This window comes from Primulina tabacum, chromosome 9 (genome assembly GCF_025594145.1).
Source record: "Primulina tabacum isolate GXHZ01 chromosome 9, ASM2559414v2, whole genome shotgun sequence".
In the NCBI taxonomy this organism is placed as follows: Eukaryota; Viridiplantae; Streptophyta; class Magnoliopsida; order Lamiales; family Gesneriaceae; genus Primulina; species Primulina tabacum.
In genome coordinates, this window is record NC_134558.1 from 26,131,889 (window position 1) to 26,150,153 (window position 18,265).

Below are 18,265 nucleotides of genomic sequence, written 5' to 3' on the forward strand. Positions count from 1 at the left end.
GCAAGTATAGATGTATTAATATATATATTTATATATTTATTATATCGAGATATGAAAATGTGTATATAAATATATCATTCAATATCAATAGTTGATTAATACATGATATAATAAAAATGAGAATTTTAATTAATGAAAATAAGGAATTCTGGTGGGAATAGGATTATGAATTCTAATAGGAGAGAGACTTATGATGTGATCAAGAATCAAGCTCTATAAATATTTCATTGAGGATCATATTAAATAAAACTATTTTTGCACACAAAATTTTATTCACCAAAATTTTTCTCTCTGCTTCCACACACAATTTCCGGCAACTTGAGGTTTTCTACAAGAAAAATCCACGGCCACTTCCACGGCCATCATATCCGCAAGATCTCTGAAACTGCGGCGATTCAGTCTCAACATAAAGTTTGTTTAGGTTCTATAGTGCTATCTAAACAAGGAATTCAATCTCTTTTCATGGACTTGATTAGACGATCAAAAGAGGAAGATTTGTTCGAAGGGATATATAAAAATGACTGACTTTGCTAATCCTTGACTGATTTGGTATCCAACATTATATACTCAAAGATAATAATTTTAAACAACATATGGATTTTTAAATTCATACGACGCCCAATGAAGTTTCGAACAACCAAAAATTTTAACTTCCGCTGCGACTTGGGTGCGAGAAAACGGTACTGAAAGAGTGGTATGTTTTTTATTGTTAAATTGTGCTGAGTATTTTATTCGTAATCGCATTGGAAAATGCCATAAGATCACAGCCCCTTGAATTTTTTTTCAAAATAAAAAAATTACACTGCTGCCTAGACAAGTTCCTGGCAGCGCGTGCCGGAAACACACTACCTGCACAAATTTTTTAAAATATTGTGTGAGTGACTCGGGCAGTCCAGCCTGATGGGGACTTTTTTCCTGGAGCCCTAATGTGTTTTTCAAATTTTGAAATTGCTGGCTCAAAATTGATATTTTAGGAAAATTGATCAAATCGACCCTCGAAATTAAATTTTAATGAAATTATGGAATTTTCTCAAGAAATAAATAATTAGAATGAGATTTTAATTGTTTATGGTAAAAAGTGTTTTTTCAAGAAATTTAATTAATTTAAGTTAAATCAAAGTGTTTATTTTTAACTTCTTAATTTGACGATAGTGATAATTTACAAGATACATGATTTGTTGATAATATGTACGAGAGAATGAGATACTTTCATAGTGGACTTCGCCTTGTCACCAGTTGAATGATGTGCCAAAACGTTGTAATCGGACATTGATGGACATGGTTTTGATATATGATGATATTCACTGAATGTTCGTCATCCCTTGGAGATTTGCGCTTGAAAGAGTGGCAAAGTTTGTTAGGATCAGTTAAGGATGATGATGTGCTCAAAAAGGGTGGTTGAATAAACACTTCGTTTTTGTTATCTTTTTGGGATATAAATCAGTTCTTTAAGAAACTGATTCAGAAATTCTGAGTGTCTGTATCAATCTGTTAACTAATGATTATAGTGTGGAAATAAACTGAAAGATAGATTGAATAAATTTGGATAAATAGTTAAAAACAGAACGAATAGAATGATGAAGACAAAGAATTTTATGGATGTTTAAAGTCTTCAACTACTCCTACGTCACCCATTCTATCTAGAAGGATACGATTTCACTAAAAGACTTTGATTGATTACAAAGATTTGTAATAACCTACTTCAGTTGGACTTATACAATGCCAAACTGAAACTCTTAGCTTATCTTTTTTACTTATTAGTTTGATAACTGAATAGCTATAGTAAGTAGCCTGAATGCTACGAATACAACAATGAAGTAAGAACTAAATTGTACGATTTGTAAATTGAATAAACTTGAGAGTAAATTGCAGATAACTGATAGTTGTTCTATTGATATTTAGATTCGTCTTGTAACCTTTCTTCAACTGAACTTATCAGCGATAAATATTCTTCGATTCCAATGGTCACATTGAATGCATTTAATGGTTAATCCATTGAATCTTCTTCTAGTCCATGTAGACAACTTTATTCTGACAGAGGTACGATGTATCGGACTGCTCTGCTTTGGTACAGATTGTTAGTTTGTATGCGGAGTATTTCAAAATGTTGCTGATGACGTGACCAACTGATTAGGAGTCAAATTGGTCGACTTATCAGTTAAGTTGGACTACATCAGTTTTAACTAATATATTCTTGTTTGAATACTTCAGCTGAGATATGTTATTTCAGTTCAGTTTTGCGAAGTCTTCATTTCAGTTTTGCGAAGTCTTCAGTTGTGATCTTCAATCTGTTTACTGAGCTTCAAGGCTTATTTATTCTTATAAGAACTTTAGTATATTATTTTCTGTTCTTAATCCATTTAAGTTCAATAAGTCTCTTCTCACTTAAGACCTCTTATTTTCATCAGTTCAGTTTGTTTCTTCAGTTCTTTTACGGATTTGTTTGTCAAACTCTAAAACTTATAAATCCAACAATTTTCTCCCTTTTTGGTGTTTGAAAAAACTATGATTTCTGAACTGTTATACTGAGTTATCTGATTTTCTTGATATATAACTGATAAACTGTAACAGTTTGTAGATAAAATAATGTACTAATTCGTATAGAGTAAGAACTAATTTTTCATTGTGTTTGAAAGAGGTAAGTACAGATTTATACGAACATTTCAAAATGAAAATATTATATACAGGCTCACTTCAGACTAACTGATGTCGGACACTAGATCATTTCTTTGCTTTCTTTTTAACTGGACCTTTATCAGTTGGTTTGTTTGGTTCATTGGTTCACTGAGATTCTTGCTTGTCTCTGTTGTTGCTGGCTTCTTTGGTTCTTCCTCCTTTTTGTCAACACCCTCCACTTTGGAAAAGAGGAGGAATGCTAAACTTACTTGAGCTGAAACTTCAGCTAACTGATTCTGCACAATGTCAATCTTCTTTTATAGACTGGTGTGCACAAAGTTAATCCGATTGCTGAGTAGTTCCTGGGAAGTGATCAATGTGGGAGTTGTAACTGCTTCTCTTTTCATCTTTTCCACTGTCGAGAATAAAGCAGATACATCCTTAGTCAACTTCATCATGTCCTTCATTTTATGATCTTTCTGTGTGTCCAGACTCAAAAAATGTAGCAGCTGAGTAGACTTAACCTGAGATATATTTTAACCAAGATCTAAGAGATTCGACAAAATACTATCCAGCATTACATCAGTTACTAGTGGTAGTTCAGGGGAGAGTTCTTCAGTTGTAGCCTTTTATTTTCCTTTTCCTTTATGATTGAATTCCACTACCGCTAACTGACCTGGAGCAGCATCTTGGTCAATATCTTCGGACAACTCTTTTACTATCTCTTCTTGAACTGGCAGACTCTGAGGTTGATCCTGATGATCAATTGCAACACTTGGTGCCTCAGCTGTCTTCTTCGAGGAGATCAGTTTGTGGGAAGCTTCTGAAATGAAGAAAGTCTCAGGAACCACCAAGCTGGTTGAGATCAGTTCTGGCAAAACTGATGGTTCTTGGACTGTTGGTATAGATGAATCAACAACAGGTTGTTTAGTTTCCGACTGAATTGCTTCAGTTTGTGCCTCTACTGCAGTTGCTGGGGCATTTCTACTTCGGCCACTGGCTAAACAACAACTTCATTAGCAGCTTGGTCGTCTTTGTATGGCTGCTAAATATCCTTAGCAACTGATAACAACAACTCATCCACATTTGCTAATGATAAATCTTCTTCAGTGTAGGTAGTTGGATGAACTGATGGTTCAGAAGCTGGAAAAACAATTAACGCTGAGGAGGAGGAGAGTTGAGCTTCCGAGGAGGATTGTAGAAAAAGTTTTGGAAGATGTTCGGCAGTTTGTACCAAAGGTGTCTCAACTTTAGCTGGAACAACCAACGGCTCTGCAACAGCTTCAGTCAGTGTCAGCTCCTCAACTGGTGTAGAGCTGCTGGTCTCCACTGGAACATGTAACATCTGTACCATCTCCCAGTTTTTGACTTTCATCCGAAGAATGATGAGATCAGAGTCCAGTTTTTCGAATACTGTTCTATTAGCATAAGCAGTTGTACCAGCTGGATCATAGTTGATCTTCAGTTCATCTATTACCTCAGCCAGCCTCTTGATTCTCAGTAAATCAAAGAATTATGCCCTTCTTTCCATTGATTAGGCGACTAAAGTAGCCTTCACAGTGATGCGACTTTGATTGTTGTACTCTCAAGAGCAGATTGTCCACAAGTAATATAATTCGGTGAGCCCAAATATCGGATCCACAAGGAAGCTAAGGTAATTACAAATCCGCTACAATGTCCTTTTGTTTTGTTTTTATTTTAATTTTTTGAATATTTAATTGTTCAAATTTTAATTTAAGTAGTTGAGATTAGAGGATTCACTCTTGATATTTTAATAAAGTTAACATTATTGAATATTATTGAAATCCACTTAATAAAATGGTTTCAATATATTAAATAATCATATTTATATTATGTTATATATTATTATCTTATAAGTATATAATATATAATAAAACTTATAAATGTTGTCAAGTATTTATTGTGCTATATATATATATATATATATATATATATATATATTTATATATATTTATAAACACTAATCAAGGTTCTCACTTTAAATTGTTGGTAAACCGAAAAAAATATTTAAATGGTAACAAGAAGTTAATATTATGATATATTCATGTATAATAAATCAAGGCATCAATAGTTGGTAATACAAAATTAACATTTAAATGGTTTCAAGAATTTAATGTAACATATAGCAATAATAAATCAAAACTCCCACTTATAAGTAGAGTATAATAATGCTTAAAGAAATAAATATAACATAAAAAATAAATAATGATTAAATAATATAAAACATAAATTATTACCTTTTAATAACCTTATTATCATACCAAGAGTTTCACAATTTCATATCAACTTTGGGAAGTTAGCTACCCATTATTCAAAGTGTAAAACTTTGAATATGAAATTAACATGCTAATTATATTTAAATGAAGAAATAAAGGAAAACTAAGAGAGAAATATTATGAAATCAAAGGTTTGTTCATAGAATGAGAGATACTGGATACATTACAATGCAGCCCTATTTGTAACCAAATTTGGGGAGACAACCACAAAAAAATATTATTTTTTTACATATAAGTCTTTATCGGTGTTCCAAGAAATTATGTCATCATACACATCACTTTTGAAAATCTTCCATCCGAATTTTCTTTTCTACATAAAACAAAACATGTAGATAATTGAGTTGTTTGAATTGTGGTATTTGTTTTTTTAATATTTGGCCAAGTAATTTGAGAGATATGGTTAAAAATCTCTATAATGGTAAAACTTTCACTCTTTCAGTAGCTTTATTTGTTGCTTAATTTGATCCTAATTGTGAGAAGATTTTTATCTCATGCATGCCACCAATATTGTAGATATTAAAAGCAACTTTCTAAATGTCCAAGAATCATCTTAATCTCATTTACAAAGCCAATGTTATTCTTGTTTCATCGAACCTGTAAAAATAGTAAAAATTTATAATTACATAACAGCTTATATTTTATATAATTTTATTATAAAACATATAAAATTTAAACATTTAATAAAACAAAAAATATAAATTTATATTATAAAAAATTAAATTAATGTACAATTAATGTTTATCATACCCCCAACCAGCTTATTGTCAGTCCTTAGCAATTTAAGCGTTAATAAAACACAAAAAATATTGATTAATTTAAATAGAAATGTGTTGGAAACTAAATTCCGGCGTTTAACAAAATATGAATCAACTGAAAATACGAACCAACTGATCGAGTAAACTGAACTCAGCAACTGAACTTAATAACTGAAATCAACTGACTGATCAGTTGGAAACTGATCAGTTGATATATTCGGCCGTATGCTAAGCACCCTTCCACTGAACATATCTCGGGAAAGAACAATCAACCGTCAAGAGACATAGAAGATTGCAACGCCGCACTTCAATCAATATAGCTTAGAAAAACGCATTTCGGTGAAAGCAATTAAGACGCCGTATCACATTAAATGAAGCAAACAATGTCCAAGGAATAATCAAGTAGAAATCAACAGATACAAAGATTCAAATTCATCTCAAGTTACCGTTGGAGAAAAGAAGCTTATAAATATGATAGAAGAACAACTGAAGAAAGGAGAGAGTCAACACTATTCAAAAAGCTTGCTGTCACTCTGTCAAAATCTCAGCTCAATCTTACTTGATATATTCGTAGCGGTTAAGGCTACAATTTGAGCTCATTAGCAAGTTGTAATAATCGTTAAAATTCGATAGTGCTAATATCAGTTACGCACTGAGAACATTCTGTAATACTAAGAGTTTCAGTTTTTGGCAGTGTTAAGTCCAAACTGAAGTGGGTCAGTACAATTCTTGTATTTGATCAAGGTCTTTTAGTAGATATCATATCCTTGAGATAGAAGGAGTGACGTAGGAGTAATTAAATTCTCCGAACATCCAGAAACAACCCTTACCTATTTTATTTCAGTTTCGTATTCTATCTTTCAGTCAGTTATTTTCCGCAACTACTTTAGTTTAACTGATTGTCATTGACCAACAAGATTCCAACAATCAGTTTGTCACCAAACTGAACTCAAAATTCGAAAAGATCAGTTTTAATTGTGAGTGTTTATTCAACCCCCCTTCTAAACACTCTTGATACGTTAATCGATCCTATCAAGTGGTATCAGAGCGGTTGAATCTTGTTCTTGAATACTTTTGATCTAAAAACTTGCCAGCATGACTTCATTCAACAAAATTCCCATGTTCTCCAAAGAAGAATTTGATGATTGGAAAATCAGAATGCAGGCTCATTTGGCTGCACAAGATGATGACATGTGGTATATCATAACTGATGGACCCATGAAGATTCTAAAAGCAAATACAACAGTTGCCATAACAGAAGGGGCACCACAAAGAATAGAAAAGCCCAGAGATGAATGGACAACTGAAGACAAAAGAAAAGCAAATTTTGACAATGTGGCTAAATACATTCTGTACAAAACGCTGGACAAAGTAACTTTGAGCAAAATAAAGATGTGTAAAACAGCCAAAGAAATTTGGGAAAAGCTGATCCAGCTGTGTGAAGTAAATGATCAAACCAATGAAAATAAACTTTCTGTTGATGTTCAAAAGTTTGATAACATCAAAATGAAAGCAGGAGAATCAATGCACGAGTATGATGAAAGAGTGAGCAGTATCATCAATGAGTTAAATGCACTTGGAAAAGTGTATACCAATAAAGAAATTGCACTAAAAGTAATGAGAGGTCTTCCCAAGGAATGGGATGTCAAGACCATGGCAATGAGTGAGTCCAAAGATCTGAATCAGATTGAACTTCATGATTTGTTTGCTGATTTAAAGGCTTATGAGTTTGGACTGCAGACCAGAGAAGGAGAACCATCTACCTCTGTAGCCACAACTGCTCTAGCTGCTGTCAGAACTGAACAAATCAGTTCAGTCGAAAAATCTGCTGATCAGTTGAGTAATGATGCTATGTCATTATTCATCAAAAAATTCGGAAGGTTCATGAGAAAGAATCAAGGGAACTTCCAGAAGCCATACCAAAGGAACAATTCCAAAGATGAACCAAATGTCTGCTATAACTGTGGCAAATCAGGTCACTTCATTGCTGATTGTCCTAAACCCAAGAAGGACAGTCAAGGCTCAACTGACAGAAGAAAGAAATCATATGAACGCAAAAGAAGATCCAAGGAAGATAAGAAGGTCTTCAGAAAGAAACATGAGGTACTCTTAGCTGAAGAAAACAAATCTAAATGGGCAGAAACTGAGAGTGAAGAGTCGGAACCAGAAAGCTCATGCAGTTCTAGTGATGATGAGGAAGTAAAGTGCTTGATGGCTAATGATGCAGCAGAAGAATTATCTAGCCAACAGGTGTTTGATTTCAGCTCAACTGATTTCACACGAGAAGAACTCATTCTAACACTACATGACATGGTAAATGAGTATCAAAAGCTTACATCATCATTTGAAGAAATCAAAGCAAAGCAAACTGATCCCACATACAATAAAACCAAAACTGATGAATCAGTCGATGGGTTGAGTCTAAAAAGGGAAATTGCTGAGTTAAAAGCAGAAAGAAACAAAAATCAGTCATTAATACAGAAGTTGATGCTTGAAAACTCAAAACAGACTGAGCTTATTCAGTCTTGGAACAAATCATCTACTGCACTAAATGAAATGCAGATTTCACAAAAATCAGTTTCTGATAAAACTGGTTTAGGGTTCAACACTCAAGGAGAAATGTATCCAAATGATACTCAACCAAAGCTAACAATAGACAAAGGGAAATACATTCACTTTGTCAAATCAGCAGTGGTACAAGAACAAATTGAGCCCAGTAAACTGATTGAGCAACCTACTGAGAATATGAACAAGGCTAGAAGATATGAGATTGGTTATAGTCAAAAATTCTCAACTGATTCACAAAGTCTGTCATCAAAGAGATTTTACAAAAACTATTCGAATGTCTATTCCAATTACTATAACTGCAAGCCAGTTCAGAAGAGATATAGACTGAACAATCAGTTGAATAAAGCTAAAACACATATTGTATCATTCGTACAATACACAAGCACACAAAAGCCGAGAAAAACCATTTGGAATACAGCTACTGGAAAACCTGTTAGACTAATCCAAGTATGGGTTTCTAAAGGACTAATCAGTTCAGGACCCAAATAGATATGGGTACCAAATTATATTATGTGTGTGACTGCAGGTAACAGGTACAAACAAGAACTCAATATGGTATTTGGACAGTGGATGTTCGCGACATATGACAGGAGATGCAAGTGTACTATCTCAACTGATCAAATACAGTGGTCCAAATATCAGCCAGTTATGCGACAGTGGATTCTCAGTACATTTTGACAAAAACTCATGTTCAGTCAAAACTTCAACTGATGAAATCAGACTAACTGGCAAATGTTATGAAAACACATATAAAATCAGTTGGAATGATCAAACTTATGCACCAGTTTGTTTTATTGCTTCAAAATCATCTAAAAACTGGTTGTGGCATAAGAGACTAAACCATTTAAACTTTAAAACCATTGCCTATCTGAGTAAACATGAACTTGTAACTGGTTTTCCCAAAATAGACTTTTTAAAAGAAAAACTGTGCCCAGCATGTCAGTATGGTAAACAAGTACGATCTTCTTTTAAAAACAAGGGTTGTAAATCTTCATCCCGATGCTTAGAACTGTTGCACATGGATCTCTTTGGTCCTATACTAGTCATGAGTTTAGGGGGAATGAAATACACCTTGGTAGTCGTAGATGATTTTTCAAGATTTACTTGGGTTATTTTTCTCAAATCTAAAGACCATACTGCTTCACAACTGATAAAGCTCTTCAAAAGACTTTTAAATGAAAAATCAGTTGGAATTGATCGAATCAGATCAGATCGAAGAACTGAATTCATCAATCAAACTCTTTCAAATTTTTTAGAGAATGCTGGAATTAAGCATGAGCTCTCAGCAGCCAGAACTACTCAGCAAAACGATGTAGCTGAGAGAAGAAATCGGACCCTTAAAGAAGCTGCTAGAACAATGCTTGCTGATTCTGGTATTTCTCAAAGGTTTTGGGCAGAGGCAGTAAACACTGCGTGTTATACTCAGAACAGATCAATGATTAATAAAAATCATATGAAAACACCATATGAGATCTGGCATGGAAGAAAAAGTATAATTACTTATTTCAAAATATTCGGCTGCAAATGTTTTATCCTTGATAATGGTAAAAATTATTTAAAAACGTTTGATGCGTAAAAATTATTTAAAAGCGTTTGATGATAAATCTGCAGAGGGAATATTTCTTGGATACTCATCAGTTAGTATAGCTTATAGAGTCTTCAACAAGAAAACCCTAAATGTTGAAGAATCAGCTCATGTTGATTTCGATGAAACTGAACTAACTAATAAGCCAACTGATCAAGTTGAGCTAGTTGATCGATTTACAGTTATCAGTTTGGAGAATGATGATAAAAAAGACAATCATATTAATCAAAACAATCTCCAAACACCCGAACCAGAAGTGTCAGATCAATCAGCTGAACCAAAAGCCCTTCCTAATGATCAGTTGATAGAGCATAAGGATAACATTCAAATACCAGTTGACGAAGCACCAACTGAGACTGAAAACTGTGTTCAGTTACCAACTGAAGGAATTGCTGATACAACAAATACTGAGTACAGATGGAGAAAATCACATCCACCTGAGCTGGTAATAGGAAATCCATCTGATCTAGTAAGAACTCGCAATCAAATGCTAAATTTATTTATCCATTCAGCTTTTGTATCACAACTAGAACCAAAGAAAACTGATGAGGCTCTTGCTGATCCTAACTGGGTAAATGCAATGCAAGAAGAGCTAAATCAGTTCACTCATAACAATGTCTGGAACATAGTTCCAAGACCAGTTTCAAAAACTGTTATAGGTACAAAATGGGTTTTCAGGAACAAACTGAACGAAGATGGTTCAGTTGGACGCAACAAAGCAAGATTAGTAGCACAAGGATACAGACAAGAAGAAGGAATTGACTATGATGAGACATATGCTTCAGCAATCAGAATGTTTCTTGCTTATGCATCATACAAGAACTTCAAAGTCTATCAAATGGATGTCAAAAGTGCATTCTTAAATGGCCAGCTACAAGAGGAAGTATATTTTGAACAACCCCCAGGTTTTGTAAATCACAACTTTCCTGATCATGTATATCATTTGAACAAAGCTTTATATGGTCTTAACCAAGCTCCCAGAGCTTGGTACGAAACTCTTTCAAAATTCCTAACTGATCATGATTTTTCTGTTGGATCAGTTGATAAGACCTTGTTCAAATTTACTAAGAATGATCACATTTTATTAGTTCAAATTTATGTTGATGATATCATATTCGGGTCAACTAACCCCAAATTATGCGAGAAATTTGCTAAGCTAATGCAGGATAAGTTTGAAATGAGCATGATGGGTGAACTGACATTCTTTCTCGGACTACAAGTGAAGCAACTGGAAACTGGTACATTCATCAGTCAGACTAAATATACAAAGGAGCTGCTGAAGAAATTTGGCATGGAATCATGTTCAGCTGCGAATACTCCCATGAGCTCATCAGTAAAATTGGACACTGATCAAGGGGGAATATCAGTTGAGGCGACATTATATCGAGGTTTAATAGGGTCATTGTTATACCTAACTGCCAGTCGCCCTGATATTGTATTTGCTGTGTGTTTGTGTGCTAGATTTCAAGCAAATCCTAAGCAATCACATTTCTCAGCTGCTAGATGAATTTTGAAATACCTTAAGGGTACACAAAATGTTGGGTTATGGTACTCTAAAGACTCTACTTTCAATTTAGTTGGATATTCAGATGCAGATTATGCAGGATGTAAGCTTGATCGTAAAAGTACAAGTGGATCTTGTCAGTTTCTAGGAGACAGTCTGATCTCTTGGTTCAGCAAGAAGCAGACATCTATATCTACCTCAACAACTGAAGCAGAATACCTTACTGCTGGTAGTTGCTGTGCACAACTGATCTGGATCCAGCAATAATTGAGAGATTATGGAGTAATTACAAATAATTCGCCCATATTTTGTGACAATACGAGTACAATTGCCATCACCTATAATCCAGCTCTTCACTCAAGGACAAAGCATATAGATGTCAGACACCACTTCATAAGAGATCATGCTTTGAAAAAGAACATCAGACTGGAGTATATATCAACTGAGCAACAAGCAGCTGACATCTTCACCAAACCATTACCCGAGACTAAGTTTTCTTACTTTCGCAATATTCTTGGTTTAATTGATCTGTCTTAAAATTATTACTAATGTTGCTTTACTAATAGAATTATCTGCAGAAAATAAAAACACAACAAATTGAAAATAATACTTTATTAAGAATACCATCGATCCCAGTGTACAGAAGATATCATAGAACCAACTGAATCCTGCCATTCTCTAATCCAATCATTCAACTCATAAATTTGGATTCTAGAAAATGACCTAGTTGTAGAAATCTTCTCAACCACATGCCATTCCTTCCATAACATTGCTTCTAACAGACATTTGTCGTCAATCAAATCTGTAACATGCCTAACTTCAAAACGATCAATGTATTTTCTTGCTGTTGCTGCTTGAGCACGAGTAGGAACAGCACCACTACTACTTACCCTCTGCAAATCATGAATCTTGAACCATGTTGACATCACTTTCATCAAGACATATTCTTCCATTGTCTTCTTTAATTCTTCTAAATAAGAACTTAATTGCTCATTAACTTGAATATGCGAACTACTGCATGCATCAGAGTTACTTGAATCCGACATATTGAACTGTTATTGTCTCACATTCTATCATCTTATTTAAAGACAGATGAAATTTAAATGTTGAAGAAACTGAAGAGACTCAAATCAACCGAAGCGTCTTTCTCATTTACCGAGGCTTCTTAACTATCAGTTGTTCATTATCAACTGATATCAGTTTGACATTTATTACTTAACGCTTAACCAATCATCAGTTCATCTGTTTATGATCGTAATTCATATATAATAACTAATGAAACTTATTATTTGTAGGAAAAAGAAAAAACAAAGTTAAGCCAAAATAAATGTTTCATTCAACCATAAATATTTTCTTGGATTACATTTTCATATTTTTCTTCCACATCAATTATCCACATTTTCAACCAAACGGATAGAGGTGAGGTAGATGTCTTGAGAAAGCTGCGGGAAGAAGCTATGCGAGTAAGGATCTCCAGCTCCTTTCGAAGCATCAGCTGATAGATATGACCATCCTTGAAGATGTCCACCCACACAGCTATATTCAAGTGCTCCCGCACTTCTCTCAACTCTGCCATCAGTTCGGGAGTGGTAGCTTCTCCAGAATTATACAGGAGCGCAAGCTCCTGTAACTTTTCCCAGTAGGGAAGACTCTTGTAGAAGACTTCGTCTTCTATAACAGCCTTCCTAGCTTCCAGAGAAAATGGCGAAGCACTCGAGCTACTCGCATCTGCCATTCTTTTGTCTTGAATATTTTCACCAATATGACTGAAACTAACCGTGTTACTTCTATTTATAGCAGAATATCAAAGAAGCTGAAGGGTCGTCAACTTTTCAGCAAACGAAAATTTTTCTGACCTTTAAATTTATTCGCTTTAATTATTTTATGCACTAATTAAGGGGGAATAATGGTTTTAAAAGGTTAACTGAGAAGACAAATGTTAGTAAACTCTCAACTGAAAGGACACAGTCTTACAACTGATCGTTCAGTTGGGTATTTCACTAATTTTCTCATATAATTTAACTAATTAAAACATATTATATTCCAAATCAAGTGACGTGACTGTCTATTATCTAATGATGAATCTCATTTTGAAAACGTGGAAGCATTTGAACCGTTTAAATTGTACACACGCTTATAGCACACGAACACAAGTTTTTATTCAAAATTTTGATGGACTGACACGTGTCCAGAATCTAAACAGTCACATACATATAAATAATTTCCCGCTTCAATTCAGCTTTCTTTCTTACGCGTACATCATTTCTCCGAGCAAACTCATACACTCAGAGCTTGTATTTCGCAAAATTTCAGGTTTCCTTACTCTCAGCAATGGCGAATCAAATCCCAGCTCACATGTTGAATGCCATGGCCATTGATTTTGACTCAGTTCTATCAGTTCACGAAGATGAAATTAAGAACGTCTTTCTGAAGATTGAATCTGCTGGTCTCAAAATGTTTTTGGGACAATACTCGCAGGAGATTTACCCAAAAGAACTCCAAGACCTCTACTCAAATGGATATATCAACTCTGATGGAAACATCATTGCCACTATTAACGGTCAGTCGGTGACCATTTCTGAAGATTCTTTCGGAGAAATCTTTTCATTACCCTCTGATGGATTAATACACCTTGCTGATGTTAAAGCATCAGATATTGAAGAAATGCAAACTGCACTCTCTGCTGATGGACGGAAAGTCAAAGTTTCCGATCCTAAGAAGGAACTGAAACATGAGGTTCAGTTGCTGGCTGATATCGTAGCCAAATGGCTATTGGCCAAGGCAGGATCGTATGCTGCCCTGACTTTGGAGAAGTTTCAAGCTATTACGATCATTATGGCTGGAAGAAAATTCAACTGGAAGCAACTTATTTTTAGTATCTTGAAGAACATGTTTTCCTCCACCAAGCAATCCAAAGGATTTGCGGTGCCGCTAAGCTATTTGATGAAAGTCAAAGGGTTGGTGGCTGATGATTCAGAGCGATTATCTAAATTCAAAATTTTCAATGGGAAGAATATTCTGGCACCCAAGACTAAACTAGATATCTCTCCTGATCAGTTCGTGAAGATCAAGAAGGAGATTGGGACACAACAGGCTGCTCCCAAATCAGTTAAACAGGAGAAGACATTGGCTCAACTGAAGACAATTAAAAGAAAACTGATTATTAGTGAATCCGATTCTGAGAAGACGCCCTCTCCAAAAATTGCCACGAAACCAAGAATACAAAGGACAAAATTACCAACCACAGTAAAATCAATTCCTACTGAAAGACTGATATCTTCAGATGCCCAACAGCGTATCAAAGCAGTTCCTCTGAAGATTATTCCACCAGAAATGTCAGCTGGTGCAACAAAGGAAACAGTTAGAATCAAAGCTCCTCTAATCCACATCAATCGTCCTACCGTTCTAGCACCTCCCAGACCCAAAAGTATAAAGATTATAGAACTGGTGGATACTACTCGTACTGGATTGGAAATTCCACACATCCTCAGTACTGAAAAAGGCAAAGGCGAATTGATTGAAGAGCCCAGGCCATCCAATTCAATTCAAACTCATATTGACCTTGTTTGGGAACATGTTAATAATTTTGCAGCATCAAAACTTAAAATCTATGATGACTGGACCGTCTATAGAACTCAATTTTTTGCTAAGCTGCTGAAAAAGAAATCCTAGCTGAACAAATTTATCAAACTGGAAGCAATTGTCCTCAAGATGGTCAAAGCTGCTACAATTGTTCAGGCTTTGGAGAGAAAGACATATTTTTTTGATCAAATTCGAGCTAAGAAGCTATCTTAACTGCTTGAGAAATTAAAGGCAAACTACATTCCCACCAATCCAACTGCCTATAATGATCGAGCTGTGATCACTCAGCTAGATACAGATCTTACTAGCTTGCAAGCTCAGATAAAAATGTGGGAAATGGATCAGGAGTTAGTTCTTCCTGAGGAAGCCTCTGAAGAAGAAGAAGAAAACCCCTCCTCTCAGCAGAAAGAGCCATCCTCAGAACAAACTATTGTTACAACTGAAAAACCAATTCAGGATGTGCCACAATCATCTGCTGTGGAACATCAGCTGTACTCTGAAGCCGAGTTGAATTTTGCCAACATTGATGAAATAATTCAAGCAGTAGTGACAGAATCTATGAATAATGAAACCATTCTGAAGAAGTTGATCACTCAACTGATCAAATCACTCAAGAGGTTTCTATCTCAACAGAAGCACCAGTTCAGCCTGCTGTTTCTGAACTAAAGGAGCAAACAGTGGTGCCTACTCAATCACCAAATCAACAGATTGCTGAAAATATGGAGGCAATTCATGACCCTTTCACTGAAAATCTTATTCAGCAGGAAAGCCCAATTGTTGATCAACATCAATCTTCATCTCCTCCAGTCCAAGTAGCAGTAACTGAAACAGATGTTCCAGCACAAACTGTCTCTGAAACGATATTATCTGATAGAACCATGGTGGTATTTGATCAAGTCTCACATGAACCAAGAACATCTAATCAGTCACCTCCTCTTCAATCCACAGAAATGGATCTTGTTCTTGAAGAAATCCAGAATATGCAGCTCAATATGCAGCAGATGATTACTGAAATCAAGAAAATTCAATCCACACAATTCTCTCATACTGTCAAATTGGATTCTTCAATTGAATATGACTCCGCAAAACTGAAAGCCATTCAAGCAAACATGGAGTCTCTTACCCGAACTGTACTTGAGATGAAAAATAACAGAGGTCTAGCTCAAAGTCTCTATACAACTCAGGATATAATCAGTCAACGAGTTGAGCGATTGGAAACTTCTGTTTCTAATAAAATGAAATTGTTGCAGACTTGTTTACAAACTGCTGTCTCAAGTATCTCCGCAGATGTCAAAATTCTTTCCACTGACGTTCGAAAATTATCTGAGGAGATGGATTTGTTTGACAAAAATGGGGAAGAAATCAAAGATCAAAGAGCATCTTGAAAAACAGCAGAAAACAGCAGAAGCAGTTAATCAGATTATTAGATTCAGCTGTTATTAAATCAAGATCTCTTTCAGTTCAAGAAATTCAATCTCTTATTTTATCTACAATGAGCTCAGATGTTCAGTTATTATTTACTTAGTTTTGTCAAACACCATAAAATGGGAAATTGTTGCAAACTAAATTTCGGCGTTTGACAAAATATGAATCAACTGAAAATAAGAACCAACTGATCGAGTAAACTGAACTCAGCAACTGGACTTAATAACTGAAATCAACTGACTGATCAATTGGAAACTGATCAACTGACTGATTAGTTGATATATTCAGCCGTATGCTAAGCACCCTTCAACTGAACATATCTCGGGAAAGAACAATCAACCGTCAAGAGACATAGAAGATTGCAACGCCGCACTTCAATCAATACAGCTTAGAAAAACGCATTTCGGCGAAAGCAATTAAGACGCTGCATCACAATAAATGAAGCAAACAATGTCCAAGGAATAATCAAGTAGAAATCAACGGATACAAAGATTCAAATTCATCTCAAGTTACCGTTGGAGAAAAGAAGCTTATAAAAATGACAGAAGAACAGCTGAAGAAAGGAGAGAGTCAACACTATTCAAAAAGCTTGCTGTCACTCTGTCAAAATCTCAGCTCAATCTTACTTGATATATTCATAGCGGTTAAGGCTACAATTTGAGCTCATTAGCAAGTTGTAATAATCGTTAAAATTCGATAGTGCTAAGATCAGTTACGCACTGAGAACATTCTGTAATACTAAGAGTTTCAGTTTTTGGCAGTGTTAAGTCCAAACTGAAGTGGGTCAGTACAATTATTGTATTTGATCAAAGTCTTTTAGTGGATATCCTATCCTTGAGATAGAAGGGGTGACGTAGGAGTAATTAAATTCTCCGAACATCTAGAAACAACCCTTGCCTATTTTATTTCAGTTTCATATTCTATCTTTCATTCAGTTATTTTCCGCAACTACTTTAGTTTAACTGATTTTCATTGACCAACAAGATTCCGAGAATCAGTTTGTCACCAAACTGAACTCAAAATTCGAAAAGATCAGTTTTAATTGTGAGTGTTTATTCAACCCCCTCCTTCTAAACACTCTTGATACGTTAATCGATCCTATAAATGTAATTAGAACTATCCATATGTTTAAATTAAAGTTAAAAACTGTCAAAGTTATATCAAGATTATCATAATTATAATTTATGAAATAATCTGAGCTGATAAATTCAAAGCTTATTTTCAGGTTATTAAATATACATGGCTTTCTGAAATTCCTAGTAAGAGTCTCAACTCCATATCCTCATAGGTTAATAAATTTTCAATTCATGGGAACGATTTCTCTCATGGAGTTGGAATACAGATAAATGCTCAGGAAAATGGTTTACAAACTGCAGACAGACAAACGAGCCAAATTAATCAAAAGATAGAAAATCCATTGATTCAAAATCTAGTTATTCTTATATATATATATATATATATATATATATATATATATATAAAATAAGATTTCAAGATCTAAGCAATAGATAGCCTTTCTCATGATCAATAAAGGCTCAAAAACTGTTTTCTCAATCTTCTCTCCTCATTCAAAAAATGTGTGAGTTTAAAATGTTAGACACTCTTATCAGGTATATCTTGAGCTATATACTTTAATAACTGATCTTATCACAATGGTTAATCACTCAAAAAGATTTCATAAATGATATTTTTATAATGATCAGAATATTAAAATTGACTTTTTTCAAATAAAAATTTAAACATCCGTAGATAGATTAATACATTTTCTAATTTAAACCTTTCAAACATGTAATGTATGATATTTTTGCAAAAATTACTAAGATACAAATAATAAACATGGTTTTATCTTTTTAATATATTTTTTTAAAGTTTTTTTGTTTTTGTTTTTTTAAAAAAGTTTGTTCTCCCCCCAATCAAAATATAATATTGTCCC